At 41.3% G+C, this 23,984-nt stretch overlaps 1 protein-coding gene across 1 annotated transcript in view; it reads right to left on the reverse strand.

The window, feature by feature from the left end:
• Positions 1-23,984, reverse strand: part of DMGDH (dimethylglycine dehydrogenase) — a 302,254-nt gene that overhangs the window by 185,246 nt on the left and 93,024 nt on the right. Inside the window, exon 2 of the mRNA XM_075541210.1 lies at positions 14,618-14,706. The gene's annotated coding sequence lies outside the window, so the exon portion shown is untranslated. The remainder of the gene's footprint in view (positions 1-14,617; positions 14,707-23,984) is intronic.

The following is a 23,984-nucleotide window of genomic DNA, read 5'->3' on the forward strand; positions in this document are numbered from 1 at the left end:
TGGTCTCTTCTGATAAAAAGTCCAAAGTTCCCGAGATGAAGTCTAAGCATCCTCACTTCTAAGAAGCACTCTGGCTGTACTTCTTCTGAGACAGGTTGGTTTGTCCTTTTAGCAGTCCATGGTATTTTCAATATTCTTTGCCAGCACCAAATTCAAATACATCCATTCTTCTTCAGTCTTCCACAGTCAGTGTCTAACGTCCATCCTCGTCCAGACTTTTCAACACTTTAAAGAGGTCTTCTCCATTAACGTTAGTGTGAACTAATTCACATGGCATTTTCGCTGGTGACCCGTTCTGCTGATGATTCTTTAGTCTACCACTGGAGTGCCTCATTAAATATTCACTGCCATTTTCAATTGACTCTTTGACTAAATCGTCTTTGTTAAGTGTCTAGCCACGAGTGAAGACATCATGCTGAGCCATGAGGCAGAAGGGGAAATAAAAAGAGTGACCGTAGCAACCAGCACTTCCCGAGTGCTGATTTCAGGGTCATCTCCATAAGATACATATTATTATTTGCATGGGCCAAAATAGGAAACTGAGGCGTGGCTAAAGTCTCTTAAAAGGAAAAAGCTAAAGTTGAGCCTCATGTCCTTTATCATCGCTCCCATACCTTCCTACAGTCAGCTGATATGAATTTATCTTACGACCTCTAGCAGTCAGCACATTATTAGCACCTGGTGGGCTCTTAAGAATTACTTGCTCAATGAACTCAAACTGAATCAACATTTTTTTTAAATTTTTAGTTATTTTTACAAAAGAGTGTGTGGCTTACTTAATATGTTTGGGGAGTGTGATTATAAATGACCATAACCTTACCCATTGCTTGCACATATTGTGCCAGTCACTCTTGATAGTCTTGCTACAACCCTAAAGTCTGAGGCTCCAGGATAGGTAGATTTGGGTCTTGACTGAAGCTGCTGGAGCATTACAAGCGAATGTACATGGAATGTTTTGTTTATATACTATTTTATATAAGAACTAATTACTGGAAAAGGGAATGTGCATAGTGCAGTTCCTTGAGGCCTGGGCTTCACACCAGGGCTACTACTGGCTAGTGGTGTGGGCTTATGAAATACGCCTGTGCACCTCATTCTGAAATAGGTGCAGATTGAATGACCTTCCATCTACTGTGTGATTCCAAGACTTTCCTTGGACACAAAGTCAGAGGTCTTTTAAATGAGAATCAATCTAAGATCCAACTTCATTTGGTGGACTCATTTCAATTAATCTATCTGAAAATATGCCCGTAATTCAGATGGTGTTTCTTTATCACCATTAATAATCATGCCAACCAAAAGGGCATTTATAGAGGTCTAAATACAGGCATGTACATATGTAAACATATTTATATATGATGATGGGGAAATAGGTCTATGTACATATATTTATAGCTTTACTATTAAGGTAGCAGATGGACATTGGGTCTCTACTTAAGTACTCCCTCAATGCAAGAACACTTTGTTCTAACAATCTGGCATTCCATGATGCTCACACATCCCAACACAATAACTGAAGACAAAGCGGGTGCATAAGCAAATGTGGTGAAGAAAGCTGATGGCGCCCAGCTATCAAAAGATATAGCATCTGGGGTCTTAAATGCTTGAAGATAAACAAGCAGCCTTCTAGCTGAGAAGCAACAAAGCCCACATAGAAGAAGCACACCAGCCTGTGTGATCACGAGGTATTGATAGAATCAAGAATCAGGCATCAAAGACCCAGAGCAAAAAATCATATCATTGTGAACGAGGGGGAGTACAGAGTGGAGACCCAAAGCCCATCTGTAGGCAATTAGACATCCCCTTACAGAAAGGTGGCAGGGAGGAGACGAGCCAGTCAGGGTGCTGTATAGCACCGATGAAACATACAACTTTCTTCTTGTTCTTTAATGCTTCCTCCGCCACCCCACTCCCCACTGTCATGGCCCCAATTCTACCTTAGAAATCTGGCTAGACCAGAACATGTACACAGGTACAGATAAGAGCTTGAAACAGGAATACAGGACAGTTAAGTGCCTCAGGACCAATAATGAGATTACCCATAGCAGGAGGGGAAGGGGAAGGTGGGGAAACATAGGGAAAACTGATCGCAATGATTAACTATAACCCTCTCCCAGGGGGATGGACAACAGAAAAGTGGGTGAAGGGAGACATCGGTCAGTGTAAGACATGAAAAAATAATAACAATTTGTAAATTATCAAGGGTTCATGAGGAAAGGATAGGGGAGGGAAGGGGGGAATGAGAAGCTGATACCAAGGGCTCAAGTAGAAAGAAAATGTTTGTTTGTTTTTTAAAAGTAAGAAAATGTCTTAAGAATGATGATAGCAACAAACATACAAATGTTCACGACACAATGGATGAATGGATGGATTGTGATAAGAGTGGTACGAGCTCTAATTTTAAAAAAAGCATGCCTACTACTTCCACCCATCATTCAGCTGGTCTCTCGGCATGTCCTGCTGTGGGGGTTTGCACTTGCTCAGATGCAATCTGAGGATGTGGAATGAGGGAATCCTTGCTGACATCAGATGGATCTTGACTGAACGCAGAGAACAACAGAAAGATGTTCAACTGTGTTTTACTGATTATGCAAAGGCATGCAACTGTGTGGATCATAGCAAACAGTGGATAACATTGATGAGACTGGAAATTCCAGAACATTTCATTATGTTCACGTGGAAGAACCTGTATATAGGCCAAGAGGCAGTTGTTCACACAAAACAAGGATATTAAGTAGTTTAAAGTCAGGAAATATGTGCATCAGGGTTGTATTTTTCCCCATACTTATTCCATCTGAATGCTGAGCTGTATGAAGAACATGGCATCGGAATTTGAGGACAGCTTATTAACAACCTGTGTCACGTAGAACACACAACCTCCTTGATGAAAGCAAGAAGGACTTGAGACACTGGCTGATGAAGGTCAAAGTGCAGCCTTCAGTGTGGATTGCAACCACATGTAAAGAAAAAGAGAATCCTCACAACTGTTTCAATAGACAACATCATGATAAACAGAGAAAAAACTGAAGTTGTCAAGGATTTCATCTTGTTGGAAAGCAGTGATCAAGAAATCTAAGATGTAGTCCATTGAGCAAGTCTGCTGCACAAAGCTCTTAAAGTGCCAAAGAGCAAGGCTGTCACTTTGAGGCCTGTGGGATCCAGCCCCACATCCGGATGAGTCCTAAGGGATGGTTGTGTAATTGAAGGGAAGAAATTAAGAGACAGACAAAACGTGGGGGGTGCTCACCTCTGCCATGGCATCGGGAACCAGGAACGAGCAGAGAGAGGAAAACGTATTCTTACATCGACTTATATAGTCCAGGGCATGCAAGCCACAGCAGGCATACACGTAACAGGAAGGGGAGGTACTAGAGGCAGTTATGTGACAGGAAGGTACACATAGAACAAGATGGGTGGGCTCTCGAATTAAGATGGCGGTCCAACCTTAGTCGGCTCTGAGCTGGCTGGAGCTTGGGTGTCTCTGAGCTCTTCTCCAGGGGAACAATCTATGATCCATATCAGAAGGGAGTGGAGCGTACTTAGGGTTAAATGGTCTGGCTGCTTTTGATGGCGATAACCATCAGGAAAATCATCTTCAAGAAGTTAACCTCCAAGTGTATGTAGCAGCAACCATGTGCTTGCAAGCAGCACCTTACAACTGGCCTTATTAGAGGGGGACCTCATGGGGAATAATTTTACTTAGGAGAATGTGACTGGAATGTATCTCTGACCTATGAATGTGAAGGTCTCTTCACAGGAACCTGGCCTCCCAGACTCCTTAATGTATGAGCACAGAGAATTTGTCCCCATACACTCTCTTCTCGGTTCTGTTTCCCACAGAGGACTAAGGTGTGCCTGATATTTTTATGCATGATATTTTCAATCACCTTATAGGCAGGTGAAAACCTGGACAATAAATAAAGGAGGCCATAGAAGAATTCATGCATTTGAGCTCTGTTATTGGGGAAGAACATTGAAAGTCTAAAGGACTGCCAGAAAAAAAAATCTGCCACAGCCAGAAGGCTCCTTAGAAGTTAGGAGTGTGAAACGTCCTCCCATGTCCTTTAGGCACGCTCTGAAGAGAGGCTAGTCCCTTCCTTGGAAGCAGACATCATGAGGGTGAAGTAGAAGGTCGTGGAAAAGAGGAAGCCCCTCACGAGATGGACAGCAGCTGCAACAATGGGCTCAGATAGCAATGACCGTGAGGATGGCACTGGACTGGGCGGTTTTCATTCAGAAGGTGGGTTGCTATTAGGTGCCCTCAAATCAGCTCCAACTCACAGCGACTCCGTGCACACCTGAAGGAAACACTGCCCGGCCTGGTCCTGTGCCATCTCATAATTGTTCCCACACTTGAGCCCATGCTGATAGGAGTCAGAACTGACTCGATCACATCAATGGTGGCTTTACAAAGACCCCTGATGGTACCATGCTAAACAAAAGATTGGTGTTTCAAATCCACCAGGCAATCTGGGAGAGAAAGAAGGAGCAGTTCGCTTCATAAAGATTCCAAAAAACAAACTCACTGCCATTGAGGTTATTCCAATTCATGGCAACCTGATAAGATAGGGTAGAACTGCCCCCATGGATTTCTGAGACTGTAACTTTTTACAGGAACAGAAAACCTCATCTTTCTCTCACTGAGCAGCTGGTGGTTTCAAACTGTTGACCTTGCGGTTAGAAGCTCAAGACATAACTCACCAGGGTCCTACTGTTACAACTGCTCAGCAGCCTTACTCTGCCTATAGGGTCACTATGAGTCAGAATCAATTTGATGGCACACAACAACAACCATTTGACAGGAAACCACACACCTTCCAGTCATTCCAATGTTGCTATGACTTTGGTAGGTAATACCTGGGATTGTCCTGAGCTGTAAAAATATCTGGGGTACCAAACATAGAAAGAATGATAAATATGTAACTCACTGGTTGTGCTAGACCGGGGTGACTAGAGAAATAAATCCAGTGACACTCTAAGAAAGAGCGTTACATCAAGAAGGAGTTATATATCAGGAACACATCCCAGGCCAGTACAACTCATAAATCCAATACTCGTTCACAAGTCCCTCTTCAGATTCATACAGTCACATGCAATGATGCAGAATGTTGGATGATCTTAGGCTGGTGAGTGCAAAGTCGTGTGGATCTAATCAATGGCAGTGGCTCTGGCAGCTATCAGGATCAGCCAGCAGGAAAGTGAAGGCAAAGAGAAGGGGTGGGAGGTCCCAGGGCCCTCCTTATGAGAAGGCCATGACCACAAGATGTCATCATCAAGCTGTGACCTGAGTGACAGGTTAAACTCTCCCCATACACGTTTGTATATGTAACTACCACACTGAATATGTTCTTGCAAGTTAGGTGGTTCCCAAGTCTTTGCTGTCAATATAATTTATGTATGATGTGTTAATTGGAAGATTATTAATAGTAATTCTTGATGCTGTAACATTGTATAAACTCAAACATAAAACTTGGATGGAATTCAGAGCATTGAGGGTCATTGCTACAACAAAACATCTTCTTTCCCATCAGTTAATTTGTGCAAACAAGGTTTCTCAGCATGTACATCCATGAAACAGTGAATAGGCACAGAATTAATGCTAAACTTTTTTATTCTAGCAATAAATAGTATTTACAATTTATAAGCTAATCAAAAATAATTCTATCCTACTAAGAAATGCATTTCTAACAAAATTTTACATCTATTTAGTAATTATATATCAAGATCATAATATATGTATGTTTTTAATCATCTACATACTAATAGTAATTATCACCACTCAACTCAGAAGCAATTTTTTAAAACATAGAGCCTTAGGGTCACAAAAAAATTTTAATTTAAGTTTGTATGCATGTGTGTGCGTGTGTGTGTAGAAAAGTTGGCAGAAATTTTTGATAGGAATATCCATAGAAGACTTTCAGTCATGAAAATATATTACATTGATAGAGGAAGTGGTCCAGAAAGCCAAACTCACTGAGCCAAACTCTGAGTCAATTCCGACTCACATAGAGACCCTCAAGGAAAGAGTAGAACTGCCCATGTGGGTTTCGAAATCTGGTAACTCTTTATGGGAGTAGGAAGCCTCACCTTTCTCCCTGAGGACACGTGGTGGTTTCAACACACAACCACTGGCCACCAAGACTCCTAAGGGGAGGAGTAGTGAATGTAAACAAGTTTAAAAGTGAAAATGAGGACTATAATATTTCCACTGTTACAGATAATCTTATTGTTTTTAAAAGGGATGAAGGCAGGAAACAAACTGACTTGACATTTTGCTTCCAATGATTTTAAAGTACCGTATATACTCAAGTATAAGCCGACCCAAATATCAGCCGAGGCACCTAATTTTTACCACAAAAACTGCATTACAAATGTGCTGAAAAACTCGGCTTATACACAAGTATATATGGTACCAATTTACGGTAATTTGGAAATCTTATCTTTTGTAAATATTTAAAGTTACTATTTTTAAAGCTAAGGTAACTTTAAATATGTGATAAGTTTACATGAAAATTAATTTTAGGATCTAAGAGAACTAAAATGTTTGAAAGTTGATGTGTCAATGATCTGAGGTCCACACCAACATTAAATCATTTGTGGCTTTACTATTTCAAAATGTCTAGGCAAAGAAATAAAGCCAAACAAGCAAATTCACTGCCATTGAGTTGGGATCCTCCTCATAGTGACCCTGTAGGACAGTAGGATAGCCCCCGTGAGTGTAAATCTTCCCAGACTGTAAGTCTTCATGGGAGTAGGAAGCCCACTCTTTCCCCCACAGAGCAGTTGGCGGTTTCAAACTGTGGACTTTGCTGATTACAGGCCAATTTGTAATCACTACATCACCAGGGCTTCTTGATGACAATAACAAGTTTAAAAAAACAAACCCTCACTGCTGTAGAGTCGATTCCAACCCATTGTGACCATATGAGACAGGATAGAACTACCGCTGTGGGTTTGCGAGACTAACTTTACAGGCGTAGAAAGTCTCCTCTTTCTCCTGACAAAGAAATACACACATGGTAACATCCGAACTCATCCTTTTGGTGTTGTGACTGTGTTGGATCAGAGCTGTTTTTTAACGGTATCATTCTTGAAAGCTTTCTATCCAAATGATGACTGAGAAGCTAATTTATAAGAAGGTTTTAAATGGTGCCAGGTACCACAATAGTAACAGGACTTTAGTACCCCTCTGAGGTTTTGTTCACCACCACTCCCTCCCCCTCCCACACACACTTTTTTAAATAGAGTGTGCTGGGTGTCTCTATGATTCTGTGCAGATGGCTATGAAACCTGGAAACGCTGCTGCTGCTGCTGCATAAAACTGAAATTGGTCTATTTAGATAAATAAATAAATACATTTTGTACTTTGGGAAACTTAACCTTGTTGTCATCTTTGGAAAACTACCCAGTTGTGTCACGTTGAGTTGGCATTGTACAGAAATGAACCGCTGTCTTGGTCCAGAAACGTTCGTTTTTTTCCCATTTGTACAGGGGTAATGCACTGTATTAAATATGTAGAGCCATATCTACTGTTGTGTAACACTTGATTACAGAAACTAATAAGGTATTCTCTAAATAATGAAGAAAAAAATTAATTATCCTATTAGCACAATTAGTGATCATAACACTTGATGTGCAATCAAGTTTAATTAAAATGTCTCTTATTTTAAAAGCCAACGATCACAAGTTCTAAGAACAAATTCCAGAGATTAACATTAGACTTCACATTGATTTGACATTATTAACTCACTCAACTCATTATTAAGCCCCTCTCAAAGACCAAAGGAGCTCTGGTGGCACAATGAGTTAAACATCGGGCGGTTACCCGCAAGGTCAGCAGTTCAAAGCCACAATTCACTCCATAGAGAAAGCTGACGTTGTCTGCTCCCACACAGGTTTCCAGTCTCCGATTCGCTGGGGAGCAGTTATACTGTCCTTTCCAGGGTTGTTACGAGTAGGAATCAGCTGCAGGGCAGTGGGTTTGGTTTTGGTTTTGGTTTTCTCATAGGCTATTCACTGGGCGGAATACTGAGGAGAGCTCTAAATCACAGCTGCAAGGCACCTCCTCCAGTGGAGCTTACAGTGCAGGATGGGGAGGCACGGCACGACCGTAGTTTCAGAGAGCGCATGCTAAGTGCTGAGGAAAATGAATCCAAAGGAAGTGGTAACAAGGAACTGGGGAGTTGAGATCGAGTGAGAGTGACCATGACAGTGATGAAGCTTCCATTCCAGAACTCTTCATCTGTACCCCTTCAGGACCCTTGGGGGACTCTGGGACTCGTGAGCATACACACACAGCACAACTAAAACAAATCAAAACAAGAAAACACTTGAAACGCCCCAAAGTCCTACAAACCCAAAGCCAAATGACCATTCCAACTGATGCGGACCAGAGTGAAACTGTGTCCCCTTGTGTCTTCAATGGCTATGATTTTTTTGAAGTATATCATCAGGTATTTCTTCCCAGGTACCTCTGGGTGGATTTAAACCACCCACATGCAAAAGAAATTGAATAGGGATTTCCCTAAACTTAATAACAATTCTAACAAGAATAGGCAGTAAAGCTAAAGAATCTTTGCTAAACTATTAATATTGAAAATAGATATCAATCAATCAATGAAGCTATAGGAAGGTTGGATTATCTTTCATTATCTCGATAGAAAATAATAATCAGAGAAGCTAGATTACACAAAGAAGAATGTAGCATCAGGATTGGAGGATTAACAGCCTGTGATATGCAGATGACATTTTACTTGTTGAAAGTGAGGAGGGCTTGAAGCACTTGCTGCTGAAGATCAAGGACTGCAGTCTTCAGTATGGATTACAACTCAGTGTCAAGAAATTTTCATAACTGGACCAATAGGTAACATCATGATAAATGGGGGAAAATGATTACAGTTGTCAAAGATTTTGTCTTACTTGAATCCAGAATCAATGCTCATGGAAGTAGCAATCAAGAGATAGAAAGATGCATTGTATTCAGGAAATCAGCTGCATAAGACCTCTTTAGAGTATTGAAAAGCACAAAGATGTTCCTTTGAGAACCAAGGTATGCCTGACCCCTGGTATTTTCAGTTTCTTCCCAGTCCTTGGAAAAGAAGATCATGCTTGGTAAAGTGGTGGGGTAGTGAAAGCAAGAAAGTCTCTCAAAGAGATGGATGGACACAGTCAGTGGCTGAAAGCATGAGCTCAAGCACAGAGATAATTGTGAGGAGGGTGCAGGGCTGGGAAGTGGTTTCTTCTGTTGCGCAGAAGGTTGCTATGGGTTAGAACCGACGCAATGGCACCTAACAACAACAACAAAAATAATATCATACAGTCATTGTCCTATAAAGAGGTGCTAAGAAAATTAAAAAAATAAATATTCAGAATAGCAGTCTTCACTAAACATCCACCTAAAACAGTAGTTCTCAACCTGTGGGTCGAGATGCCTTTAGGAGGTCGAACAACCCTTTGACAGGGATCATCTGATTCATAACATAGCAAAATTACAGTTATGAAGTAGCAACAAAAATAGTTTTATGGTTCGGGGGGGTGTCACCACAACATGAGGAACTGTATTAAAGGTCACGGCATTAGGAAAGTTGAGAACCATTGACCTAAAACAACATCCATCTGCTTTGACATAAACACACACACACACGCGCGCACACCACCACCGAATTTCTATAGCATGTAAATTCTAAGGTTACAGAGTTGATGAAATTTTCAAGAAAATCTAAGAAGAGAAGGCCTACAAACTAATCACTTACTAATGTCTGCTAGTGACTCCCTTCCACAATCAATATGCACAGAAGCAGCAGTCAACAGAGCAAAAGACTCATTCCATTGGGTAAATCTCCTGCACAAGATGCTGTTAGTGTCGAAAAGCAACGCTGTTACTTTGAAGATGAAGGTGTGCCTGGCACATGCCATGGTGATTTCAATCACTTCAAATGAATGTGAAAGTGGGACATCAAATACGGAAGAAGAGGGCATTGGAATTTTGGTGTTGGTGAAGAACACTGAAAGTCCCGTGGACTGACAAGAGAACAAACAGACCTATCTAGGAAGAAATACGCTTAGACTGTTCCTTGGCTACTCATCTCATGTGCTTTGAACATGCTATCAGAAGAGAGCCATCCCTGGAGAGGAACATCATGCTTGTTGAAGCGGAGGGGCAGTGAAAAAGAGGAAGACTCTAGACAAGACACAGTTGACACAGTGGCTGCAGCAATTGTGAGGATGTCACATAACTGTGAGGTGTACACGCACTGTCCACTATGCACTGGGACAGACTTGACAGCGCCTAACAAGTAGCTCCCTTCCTTTCTATCCTCCCTCCTCCCGAACTAAGAGACACCACCCGTCCTCCCTCCCACCTTCATCCCTGCCTCTCTTCTATGCCCCTCCTCCCACAAGTCTAATGGCAGGCCTGTCTTGTGCCAGGTGACCAAGACAGGCAGAAGCTGGCAGCCGAGTAAGGAAAACAGAGAGAAACATGCTATTAATTGCATAGATTTGATGTTTAGGGGTGCCCTGGTGGTGTAGTGGATTAAAAGTTGGGCTGCATACTGCAAGATCAACACTTCAACAGTTCAAACCCAGAAACTGCTCCTCAGAATGAGGTTTTCTGCTCCTGAAAAGATTTGCAGTCTCAGAAACCCATAGACAGGGCAATTCAACTCTGTCCTAAAGGGTCACTATGAGTCAGAATCAACTGGATGGCAGTGAGTCTGGGTTGGTGTGGCATTTGCAGCTGAAAGAAAAGTGCAGCATCCCCTGGGAGCACATGTCAGGGGGACTTAGGAGTTAGGAGAGAACTCTTTGGTAAAGCGACCCTTAAACCAATGCCTAGAGAACCCCAAGAGTATTCCAGGCAGAGAAACATGTGTAGGAAGTAGGGAAGAACACTGTCTTTGAAGAACTGCAAGGAGACCACGCAAAGAGAGGGAGAGGTTGAAGACTGGGGAAGGGTCCTATCACATACTGCACCTTGCAGGTTATGACGTTGGACTTAATCCTAAGAACAAAGGGAAAACAGTATAGGGTTAAAGAAGAGTGCCACACCCTGATTGTAGGATAAGAGGAAAGCAAAAGGAAATATATGAAAGAACTAGCAAGCAAAGGACATTTACAGAGATCTAAATACAGGCATGTACATATGTAAATATATTTATATATGATATGAAAATAGATCTATGTAAATATATTTATATGCTAAGTATTAAGGTAGCGGACAGACATTGGGCCTTGAGGTAGTTAGTTTATTGTGCCAACCTGGCCGATAAACACATGTGGGGTTAATTGAAGGACAGAGGGATAAATGGCTCAGGGAGCCTTGCCTTTCCCATTCTCATGTCTCTTGCTTTCTGATGGTCAGACCAGGATGAAGCTGCCTTAGCCAGTTCATTGCTTTAGCTGGCAAGGCTCATTCCCTGCAAGACACCCCTGAGGAGAAGCCACATGGACCGACCTGATGCAGCCCCGGGTGCTGGAACATCCTTGTGGAGACCCCTGCCAGTGCCGAGATACTTACACATTCACTGACTCAGCTTTCCTCCTGCAGTCGGCATCATTGCATCTACTTTGTGGATTGGTGTTGGACATATGGGTTAATGTTGGACTTGTGGGCTTGGGCACACTGGGTTGGGGTGTTTTCTTGATGTGCACTTAACCTTTATATAAAATTCTCTTTTGTACATGAGTTTCTGTGGATTTGTTTCTCTAAAGTACCCAGACTAATACAGGTCTCTACTCAAGTACTTCCTCAACACAAGAACACTCTGTTTTAATAACCTGGCATCCTGTGGTGCTCACCTTCCTGACATGATCGCTGAAGACAAAATGGGTGCATAAGCAAATGTGATCAAGAAAGCTGATGGTGCCTGGATATCAAAAGATATAGCATCTGGACAGAGAATTGGGTGAAGGGAGATGTCAGAAAGGACAAGATATGAAAAATAATAATTTATAAATTATCAAGGGCTCAGGAGGGAGTGGGGAGTGGGGAGGGAGGGGAAAAAATGAGGACCTGAGGCCTGGGGCTTAAGTGGAGAGCAAATGTTTTGAGAATGATATTTTGAGAATGATGAGGGCAATGAATGTACAGATGTGCTTTACACGATTGATGTATGTATGGATTATGATAAGAGTTGTATGAACCCCTAATAAAATGATTTAAAAAAACATGGTGATAAAGGCAGCAACACCGACAAACTAACAAACAAAAAATCCACTGACATACAAAATCAAAAAGAAGAGAAAATTAAAAAAAAATTTTTTTTAATTTAAAAAAGATATAGCATCTGGGGTCTTAAAAGACTGAAGATAAACAAGTGGCCATCTAGCTGAGAAACAACAACGCCCACATGGAAGAAGCAAACCAGCCTATGTGATCATGAGGTGTCAATGGGATCAGGTATCAGGCATCAAAGACCCATTCGAACAAAAACTCATCATTGTGAATGAAGGCGAGGGTGGAGTAGAGAACCAAAGCCCATCTGTAGACAATTGGACATCCCCTCACAAAAATGTCACAAGGAAGAGATGAGCCAGTCATCAGGGTGCAGTGTACCAACGATAACACATACAACTTTCCTCTAGTTCTTTAATGCTTCCTCCCCCCACTATCATGACCCCAATTCTATCTTATAAATCCAGCTAGACCAGAGCATGTACACATAAGAGCTGCAAACACAGGGAATCTAAGACAGATAAGCCCCTCAGGACCAATAATGAGAGTAGCCATACCAGGAGGGTGGGGGGAAGATGGGGGAAAAGGGGAAACCGATCACAATGATCTACATATAACCCCCTCCCTGGGTGATGGACAACAGAAAAATGGGTAAAGGGAGACAGTGGTCAGTGTAACACATGAAAAAAGTTATAAATTATCAAGGGCTCATAAGGGGGGGAGGGGGGAGTTAAAAAAATGAAGAGCTGATACCAAGGGCTCAAATAGAAAGAAAATATTTTGAAAATGATAATGGTAACATACGTTCAAACGTGCTTGACACAATGGATGGATGTATGGATTGTGATAAGAGCTGTATGAACCCCCAAAAAATTATTTTAAAAAAAGAAGAGAACCAAGTAGGATTTTTTGTGTTATGTCAGAAATTACAGATCCCTTCCCTTCCTGCTTATCTAGCCACTCAGCGACCCAAGCTAGAGGTAGTAGAGATAGCTATGTATTTGCATGCAAATGTGTCTATCTTTTTCAAACTTTAATTGGTGGTGGCATGCTGTAGCCCGTGGTGTTGTTGTTTTCTTTAACATAGATATAGATATTCAGCAACCATTCCCTATCAGTGCAAACAGAATGATCTCCATTATTTTTATCTCTGGACTAGTTGTCTATGTTACGGTGTACCATAATTTATTAACTAGATCCTTCTGGGTGGGCATGAAGGTCCTTTCCAGTCTTCGGCTGCGGCAAACAGTGTTGCAATGGAGGTTTTTGTATATAAGTTGTGTTATTCGTCCTCCGTGGGAGGACAGCTGTTAGATACATTCCTAGAAGTGGACTTGCTGGGTCAGAGAGTTCGTGCATTTGGAATTGTGTGAACGAATGCCAAAATGCCCTCCCCTGGAGGGGATACTAGTTTACACAACCACCAAGACAGAGATAACAGGAGAAAAAGATAGTCTCTCAAGAGAGTTTTAAAAAAAAAAAAAAAGAGAGAGTTTTAATTTGGACTTTAAGATTAAGCATCTATTGGTCTGATTAAGAGCTAGTGCTTGTTATGAATTTAAAATGATCTAATTGGGCTGGAAGCGGAGCAAAGGCCTAGAGCCAAAACTAATGTTTCATTCACTCATTAAATAATGTTTGAGATCGCACTCGGCACTTGGCAGGCACAGATGACTCTGTGAGGGGTAAGCCCTGGTCTCATCCCATACGAGCACAAGTCTAAGGGGGAAGATGGATATGGAAATATGGAATTAAGTACAATTTCCTCTTTGTTTCTTTCCAAGGGAGAGGGACCAAGGGATACAGGAGAGCAGAGAAGAGCAATGGTGCTTCGGTACCACCTTATGCTGCCTGATGTCTTGACTGCTGCTTCTGTCAGGGGCGCCTCCAGAATTACAGCTTATGACCATCTGGCTCCAGCATCCTTCTCCTAGCATCTGCCTGCAAACCCCATGTTTTACCAACACAAAGAGAACTCAATGCTTCCACCACCCGACGTGTTCTTTCACGCCCGCTCCTTTGTTCATGCTTCTTGGAATTACCTTCTTGAAATGCTTTCCTCCTCCTGGGACTTTTAAAGCCCCAACGTCACCTCCTAAATGAAAACTAGCTAGCCCTCCGGGGTTAGATGAGTTATTCCTTGTGCTGTGTCTCAATAGCAAGTTGTTGGTGCTGCTAAGATAGTCGCTGCGGGTGCAGCACACACACACTTTGCATTAGATCACAGTACAATTATTCTACAAGGGGTCGTGACCTCCTGTATCAGGAGCCTGCCCTCGATGTCAGTCAGTACAGTTTTACTGGGACACAGACATGCTTGTTTATGTATCGTCCACGGTTGCTTTTGTACCACCACCACAAAGCCCCGAGGACTTGGTTCCCTCTCATATGCCAAAAACATTCAGTATCTAGCTCTTGTAGAAAATGTTTATTGGCCCTTACCTGTCCTTCTCAGTCCCTCGAAGGGATTCCCAGAACTTTGCTCAATGACTGGCACACAATGGGTTCTCTATAAATGTTCACTGAATGGTCTACAGAAAGAACAAGAGATAAAATCATAAAAAGCGAGGCACCCTTAAGAGTATGAACATAAACATGAGGTGACAAAGAACTTGTCTCTTACTTTTAGAAATGTACATGAGTATTTTTTTAAGGAAAAGATCACCAAAAAAATGATTTCCTAACTCCAGAGAGTAAAGTTTGTGTTGGCCTAAGGAAAAAGGTGGGAGAAAGAGGAGTCTTTCTACTCCCTTAATAAGGTTACTCTCTCAGAAACTCACAGCACAGGGGAAGTTCTATCCTGCCTATTGGATTTGTTATGAATATGCATCAACTCGATGGCAGTGAGTTTGGATTTTTTTGTTTTGTTTTAAGGAAAAATGTATTTAAAAGAGGAGGACTTGTGACCTTTCAGCTCCAATAAGCATAGAATCTCTGGAATTCTGGAAGATTGGAACAAACATCCTGTGTTGGATTTAAGTCAGGATGGTGTTCCATGTTTTTGTTCCACACCTTGAGAGTAGCTGTAGCTCATGATTGTGTGATTACATTTATTCATTTCAGTGGTCCAGCCCAGGAATTCCTAGGTACAGGTGCAAGGACCAGACAGGTGAGCCCAGTACTGACGATGAAAGAGCCTCATTGTCTTTCTTTGAATGTATAGATACATTATCTGAAAATTAGATTAACAAATTTTTTTTGCCTAAGTCTATAAATAAGTCAGCTGAGTGCACTCAAAGTCTTTGTGGTTGTTTTACACACTGAAGGTGATTATGGCTGCATGCAAAAATCGGTGAAAGGGTCAATGTTTGTAGGACAAATATGGGCAAATGATTAATTGGGTTCCATGTAGTCCTGTTTTGAGTGGCATATGAATTTATTAAAAATTAGAAAATAACGCAATTCTTACCACAATCCAGCTATTCAAGGCACATAACATTAGCGACAGAGCCCTGGAGGGATTTAGTTACAAGTAGCTCCTTCCCAAGGAAGTTAACATTTATTTTCTCCATTGAAACAGTTTTTAAAAAGCAATGAGGAGGGGAAAAGAAGTTTTGCTCTCAAGTTATGAGAATTTCTTAGCAATAACTAAACACTTTGAAGGAAGAAGTCACTGGGTCTAAGGGCTCAGGACCATAGTTTCAAGGGGCATTAAGGTCAAATGCCATAAGAGAGTTCACAAAAATAATTTCTACATTTCACTTTGGGAGTAGCAATTAGGTTAAAAGCTTATGAGTAGCAGTCTAAGGGGCAACTATTGGCCTCTCCCTGTCCAGAGCGAAGAAGAGTGAAGAAAATTCAAAGGTGTATGGAAATAATCAGTCCAAAAACTAACAGGCCATGCAATCCCTAGCTCCACACCCTGGAACCAGAAGAACAAGATGCCTGCCATGTACCACTGCCATAGGAAGTCCTGGGTAGAGTGGGAGAAAAGCGTAGAACAAAACTCAGAATCATTAAAAAACCCCAACAACTAGGTTTACTGGTCTGATAAAAACTGATGGGACCCTGAAAACAATGACCCTTAGTCACCCTTTACCCCTTTTTGAACCATACCCTTGGTTCAATTTTTCCCAAACAATAAACAAGCCTATAAGGAAGCATGCACTTCCTACAATAAATAAGCCTATAGGAGGTATGCACTTCCTACAACAACCAACCATGGCGATCAAATGGCCTGAAGCTCTGGAGGGAGGGAAGAAGGACAAAGGAAATGGTAAACGCCAGAGAAGTGGGCCACATTGGGGGGATTGCTATCACAGTCACAAACCAAACTATATACCAATTGCTGAATAGAAAATCAATTTGCTCCATCCACTTGCATCCAAATCACAATAAAAAGTTTAAATTAAAAGAACATTTGTACAATTGAGCCTAGCCCAATACTTGGAACATATTAATTAAAAAAATGTTTTGCCCCACTATGCAAGCAAATGTTCCATCTTCATAGACAAAGCATTTATGCATTGAGAGTATCATAGAATAGAATATATAAACATGACTAATTAAATTATGCAAAAAGACAATGGCTGATAAACACTTAAAAATCTCCAATGTTATCAGTAATATAAATGTTGGCCTACAAATGATAATGAAATCCTATTTTTCCTATTAACTTTGTAACTGAAAGTATGATGAGACCTGTGTTTTTACACTGTTGGCAAAATATCATGACATCCTTTCTGGAAAACAAGTTCAACATGTTTATTTCTTTTAACCCATTAATTCTCTTATACAGTTAGGATAAAGTAGCGGTTACCTGTCGGGCTGCTAACCTTAAGGTCAGCAGTTCAGAACCACCAATTTTCTACTCCCATAAAGAGTTACAGTTGCAGAAATTCACAGGGGCAGGTCTACCCAGTTCTATTGGATCACAATGAATTGGCATCTATTGACTGGCAGTGAGTTTGGAGTTTTGGTTTATACTTGAATATATACATTCATGAAAATGGGAACAATAGAGGAATAGTTAAATAAACTGTTGCATATTTACATGACAGCCTACTTTGTAGCCAATAAAACTATATTTTGAGATATAATTAATTATACATTTCCCACTGTGTAATTTTAATAGTAATAGCTAAACTGATTTTTCTGATGTTACTTAAAAATTAAAGCATACCAATAAATAGATTTAGAAACTAAATTAATGCCAATAAATGCCACAATTGTGGGGGCTTTTTATGAACAATTCTCTAGGGCATTTATTTGTAAATATATTTTAAAGCATACATACTATTATTTTGTATGGTTTTTTTTAGTGAATTCTTTTTAAAAAACTAATTTTACCGGGGGCTAATACAACTCTTATCACAATCTATACATACATCAATTGGGTAAAGCACACTTATACATTCGTTGCCGTCATCCTTCTCAAACATTTGCTGTCCGCTTGGGCTCTTAGAAGCAACTCCTCAGTTTTATTTTTTTTCCCCTCTCCCTGCCCGTTCTCACCTCCCTCATGAACCCTTGATAATTTATAAATTATTATTTTATCATATCTTACAGTGCCTGATGTCTCCCTTCACCCACTTTTCTGTTGTCCATTCTCCAGGGATAAGGTTATAGTTGATCCTTGTAATCGGCTCCCCCCTTCTACTCCCCCTTCCCTCCCGGTATCACCACTGTCACCACTGGTCCTGAGGGATTCATCTGTCCTGGATTCCCTGTGTTTACAGTTCCTATCTGCACTACTGTACACCCTCTGGTCTAACCAGGTTTGTAAGGTAGGATTGGGATCATGATAGTGGAGGGGGAGGAAGCATTTAAGAACTAGAAGAAAGTTGTGTGTTTCATTGATGCTACACTGCATCCTGAGTGACTCATCTCCTCCCCACTACCCTTCAGCAAGCGATGTCCAGCTGTCTACAGATGGGCATTGGGTCCCCATCCTGCATTCCCCCTCATTCACAATGATATGATTTTTTGTTCTTTGGTGCTTGTGCTTGATACCTGGTCCCTTCGACCCCCCATGATCACACAGGCTGGTGTGCTTCTTCCATGTGGGCTTTGTTGCTTTGTGTTTTGTAACCTGGTTTTCTTCCACCTAACATTATATAAAGGGATACCTTCTATCAGTGTACATATAATCTACATTTCGTCCATTTGAGGTTTCACAGTATTTCATTGTGTACAAGTACTTTGCTGTTAGTAAACAAATCTGTTGAGACACACCCACATACACACACAGAAAACTCTAGCCTGCTGCCATCTAGTCGATCTGACTAATAGTGATCCTACAGGGTATTTTGAAGACTATAAGTCTTTGTGGGAGCAGACAGTCTCATCTTTTTGTCCCTGAAGAGCATCTGGAGGGACTGAGCTGACAACCTTGAGGTTAGCAACCCAATAACTAACCCACAGTGCCACCAGGGATCCTTGAAACAAATCAATGGAAAGTATTCTTTACAGTTTCCATGGAATGGCTATAGCGATTTAACAGTAATATAGAAAGTTGTATTGCTATTGGTTGTAAAGTGATTGTGTGCATGTCAATCTGTCCATGTGTATGCACATAAGACTTCAGAAAGATATACAACAAAGCGCTGCTAGTATTATCTCTAAGTAGTGGGATGATTAATTTAAAAAAATAAACTCATTGCCATCAAGGCAATTCCGACTCCTAGTGGGTTCCTGAGATTGTAACTCTTCAAGGGATTAGAAAGCCTGGTCCTTTTTGTACAGATCGGCTGGTAGTTTCAAACTGCTCATCTTGCAGTTAGTAGCCCAAAGCATAACCACTACATCACCAGGGTTCCTGGTAAAATTATACATTATTTAATTTTTCTTCATATACTTAGTTGTAGTTTCCCAAATATTCTACACAAATATCATGTTACCTTTATATTAAGGAATATCTTAATGATTTTTTCTACGTGTGTTAACTAAAAATATTCCAGATTTTATCATCAACTTTAGCATCAAAATCCTTTTACAAGGCCATCTCTTGAGTAACTTCAGCAGGAAATCAGGCTCATTTGTTCCCTGGGCTTTTTACCAAGTAGGCATCTGTTCAGACTTTTCTCCCATGCAGATGTTCTCCCTCTGTATCCCCAACCCCTATCCTTCCTTCAAATCTCAGACCATTCCCTACCACCTAGAGGTAGCCTGTTGGGATTAACAACAGGGCTTTCTACTCCCAAGAAGCAGTAAAGCCTCTGAAACTCAAAGGGGCAGTTTTGCTCCGTTGTATAAGGTTGCCGTGAGGCAGCATCAAATCGATAGCAGTGAGTTTGGTTTTTGGTTTGGAGGGTTAGGCAGAAGGAGGCCTGCTGGAGTCGTGGTTCTGCATTGGCCTGTGATCTTTAAAGGCCCCAGGTCCACACCACCAGTGGTTCCGAGAGATAAAGGCAGGGCTTTCTACTCCAGTAAACAGTTACAGTTTCAGAAACCCACGAGGGTAGCTGTACCCTATCCTATAGCGTCACTTGAGTCACATGGCATTTAGAGTTGGGCATAACCAAAAAAACCAGGAGTTGTTTCAAACCCAGCAGCACCCACCAGCAACTCTACAAGAAGAGAATGAGGTGGGCTGCTTCCATAAAGATTGACAGTCTAAAAAATTCTGTTTGGGGCCATGCTGTGTTGGAATCGACTCAGTGGCAGTGGATTTGGGGACTTTTTATATAACACTTAAGTATGTCCTAATTATCTTTGGTTTCTTGTCTCCATTCCAATCAGACTTAGCACCTTCAGGATAAAACTTCTAACAACTCTGTGTATTCTTCACAGTGCCTAGTCCTTTAGTAGGCAAGTAGCAGAGACTTATTAACTCCATGCTTGTTCTTAACTAAGTAAGATAACAGGAGTGAACTTTAACGCCTGCCACAACTCTGACTCAACAAATCAGAAAGGAACGACTTAGCCACTTGTTGGCAGGCAGGAGCAGGAGCCCCAGGACATCCGGAAGCAGGTGTGGCGCCAGGCTTACAGGCCTCCTCTCTGTGACGGCTACCAAAGAGTACATTCTAAAGTGAAGGAAAATGAATTCTTGGACATACAATGAAGCAAAAAACACTTTCCACACCTTACAAGCCAGGCCAGATATTTTAATGCAATTCAATGTTCACATAAAAGTGTTTCCCATCTACTTCAGCTTAAAAAGACATCTTTGATCATCAAGTAATTTATTTGCCAACACGGTATTTAATTTGCTCTCTAACCCCACTGTTGTTGACTTGAATCCAACTCTCATTGACCTAGGACAGAGTAAAACTGCTCCACGGGTCTTCAAGGCAACAAATCTTGATGGAAGCAGACTGCCTTGTCTTTTTCCCACAGAGAATGTGGTAACTCCAAACCACCAACCTTCAGTATTCTCCAGGCTTCTGCATTACACCTTCTTACTCTTCATATATATTATCTGCCTCCCAAGGACACCACATAAAGCTAATGTTTTCTAAGCTTTTAGATAACTTTTCAACAAGGCCTGCAGCATCCACCTATGTGGTGTAATTTTAAGGATATTTCAGGTCAAACACATAAATTCATCCTGACTCATAGTGAACCTATACAGACTGCAAATCTTTATGGGAGCAGACAGCCTCAACCTGAGAAACCTTAACCAGGAATCAAAGTAATCATCCCATAACTAGAGACAAACTTAAATTGAAATCACCATAGGGGGTAAACAAACAAACAAAACAAAGCTCCCTGCCCTCAAGTCCTTTCTGACTCATAGCAACCCCAGAGGACAGGGTGGAACTGTCCCTATGGGTTTCTCAGACTGTATTGTTTTTTTTCTTTTCTTTTTTTTTTAAATTTTTTTATTTTAACAATTTATTGGGGCTGATACAATTCTTTTCACAGTTCATACATATACATACATCAATTGTATAAAGCACATCTGTACAGTCTTTGCCCTAATCATTTTTTCTCTTTTCTTCTTTTACATTTTATTAGGGACTCAAACAACTCTTACCACAATCCATACATATACATACATCAATTGTATAAAGCACATCCATACATTCCCTGCCCCAATCATTCTCAAGGCATTTGCTCTCCACTTAAGCCCCTTGCATCAGGTCCTCTTTCCCCCCCCCCTCCCTCCCTATTCCCCCCTCCCTCATATGCCCTTGGTAATTTATACCTCGTTATTTTGTCATATCTTGCCCTATCCGGAGTCTCCCTTCCCCCCTTCTCTGCTGTCCCTCTCCCAGGGAAGAGGTCACATGTGGATCCTTGTAATCAGTTCCCCCTTTCCAACCCACTCACCCTCCACTCTCCCAGCATCGTCCCTCACACCTTTGGTCCTGAAGGTATCATCCACCCTGGATTCCCTGTACCTCCAACCCTCATATGTACCAGTGTACAGCCTTTGTCCTATCCAGCCCTGCAAGGTAGAATTCGGATCATGGTAGTTGGGGGGAGGAAGCATCCAGGATCTGGGGGAAAGCTGTGTTCTTCATCGATACTACCTCACACCCTAATTAACCCATCTCCTCTCCTAAACCCCTCTTTTTTTAAAAATCATTTTATTGGAAGGTTTACAGATATTACAACAGTCCATAATTAAATTAGATGAAGGATAACTGTAGAATTGCTACCACCAGTTTCAAAACATTTTCTTTCTTCTTGAAGTCTTTGTTATCAGCTCCCCTCCCCCCCTCACGTTACCCCCCAGGAACCAAATATATATATATATATATATCCAGCATATATATGCTGCCTTACACCATCCAATGTGTCTGTTCACCTGCAATTCTGTTACGCGTTCCCCTCGTGTGGCAGTAATACAGTCATCATTGTAATCAGCTCCTTCTTCCGCACCCCTTTCTTCCCATACCCTCAGGGGATCATTACTCTCATTACAGTTTCTGAAGGGTTAGCTATCTTGCCTTTCATGCATCAAATGATCTTAATTATACAAATAGATATATGCAGGTCTAACAAGATTGGTGAGATTTTTTAAAGACCATAATAGTAAGGAGAGGAAATATTAAAGAACCAGAGTATAGTTATGTGTTTCATCAGTGCTATACTGCACCCTAGATTTAAAATCCTGTCCATGTAGCCCTTCTGTGAGGGACTGTCCAATTATCTTACAGGTGAGTTTTGGGTCTTCACTTTGTCCACGCTCCTTCATGTTGATTTGATTGCCTGGTTTTGAACTTCTGTTACCTATTCCTGCTAACACCTCATGATCACACAGGCTGGTGTGCTTCTTCCACATGGGCTTTGTGGCTTTCCTGCTAGATGGCCACTTGTGTAACTTCAATACTTTAAGACCCCAGGTGCTGTATCTTAATAGCTAGGCACCATCGACTTTCTTCACCACATTTGCTTATGCCCCATTTTGTCTTCAATGATTGTGCTGGGAAGATGAGTATCATACAGTGCCACATTATTAGAACAAACCATTCTTATACCTACTGAGGGACGATTTAAGTAGAGGGCCAAAGTTCATCTGCTTCCTTGTTGTATTTACATACATATACATACACAGACAAATAAACCAATCTTTATATATTTACATATATACATATCTATAACTGTACACATATTTTTTACTTTCTTCTTCTTTCCTATTTTTCTTTCCTCTTGCCCCACTATCATGTTTACCTATCATTCACCTCAGTAATTCCTTCAGATACATTTCAACTGATCAAACACAACCAGGAATGCTACACCTTCCTCACCGTCAATTTTGAAACTCTTGCTATGCCCTGTGCCTTTTATCACTGGCTCACCACTCACCTCACCCCCATGCCATCTCCTCCCCTCCAACTACCCCCTAACTGTCAGTCCTGCTGCTGTCTCCTTGGGGTTGCTTATCCCGCTTATCTTATATAGACAGACACTGAGAGAAAAGAAATATAAAGAAAGACCATGCAAAATTTCACTCTCACTGTTATCCTGACTCCATTAAATAGCGAGCAGGCCCTGTTCTAACCCATGGCCCAACCCCCTTTTCTTTCAGGGCTCCATATCCCAGGACCCGCTCCCTAACAGCATTATACCCTTTTAGTCCTCAGCGTTTGTGGCCGAAGAAAGGGTCAGCTTTTTCAGTGGAGTGGCTGGTGGTTTTGAACTGCTGGCATTGTGGTTAGCAGCCCAACACATAACCACAATTTAATTTCACTCTTAAATATTATCTTCCCAGGTGTTGGACTCAATTTCTTCATTACCATCCATATGAAGATGAATCACAGGTTTATATCTCCAATGCAGTCATCAACCTCCTCAGGATTCAAATCTTATTCCACAATTGATCATTTGTCTTCTCTGGGTTCTCAAATGTGTCCAAGTTTAACATGAATTCGTGTTCTCCCACAGCCACACCCACCTGTAACCTGATTTCCTTCCATCATCCCCAATTTCAATGGGTCAGGCATCCAGTCAAACAAGACTGCGAACTAGATGTCACCCAGGGCTCCTCCAGTTCTATAGCCAATCCATCCCCCACATTCGGCCAAAATTCTTCACTTCTCTCCATCTTCTCCACCTTGAAATGTTAAGTTTTATCAAACTTAATAATACTCTAACCAGTCTATTTACATCCCATTGAGTCTAACCCTAGACAAACCTATTTACCACATAGCACAAGAGAGCTGTCAAAATACATACCACATCCCTTGGCCCAACACTATAATGGACACATGCATGCAGTGTTTCTTGACTTCAAACACTCTTCTCTCTTCTTGACTACTGAAACTCCTTCACATTTCTACTCAATTATCAATTTCTCAAAGAAGCATTCTTTGAATTTTCTGGCCAGGTCAAATCTCTTCTCTCCTAGCATTGCTTTTCAAGTTGCAATCTAACTTTTATTTGTATTCTTGTTTTCCTCACTAGACTAAGCATACAC

This window comes from Tenrec ecaudatus, chromosome 2, assembly GCF_050624435.1.
Source record: "Tenrec ecaudatus isolate mTenEca1 chromosome 2, mTenEca1.hap1, whole genome shotgun sequence".
Classification (NCBI taxonomy): Eukaryota; Metazoa; Chordata; class Mammalia; order Afrosoricida; family Tenrecidae; genus Tenrec; species Tenrec ecaudatus.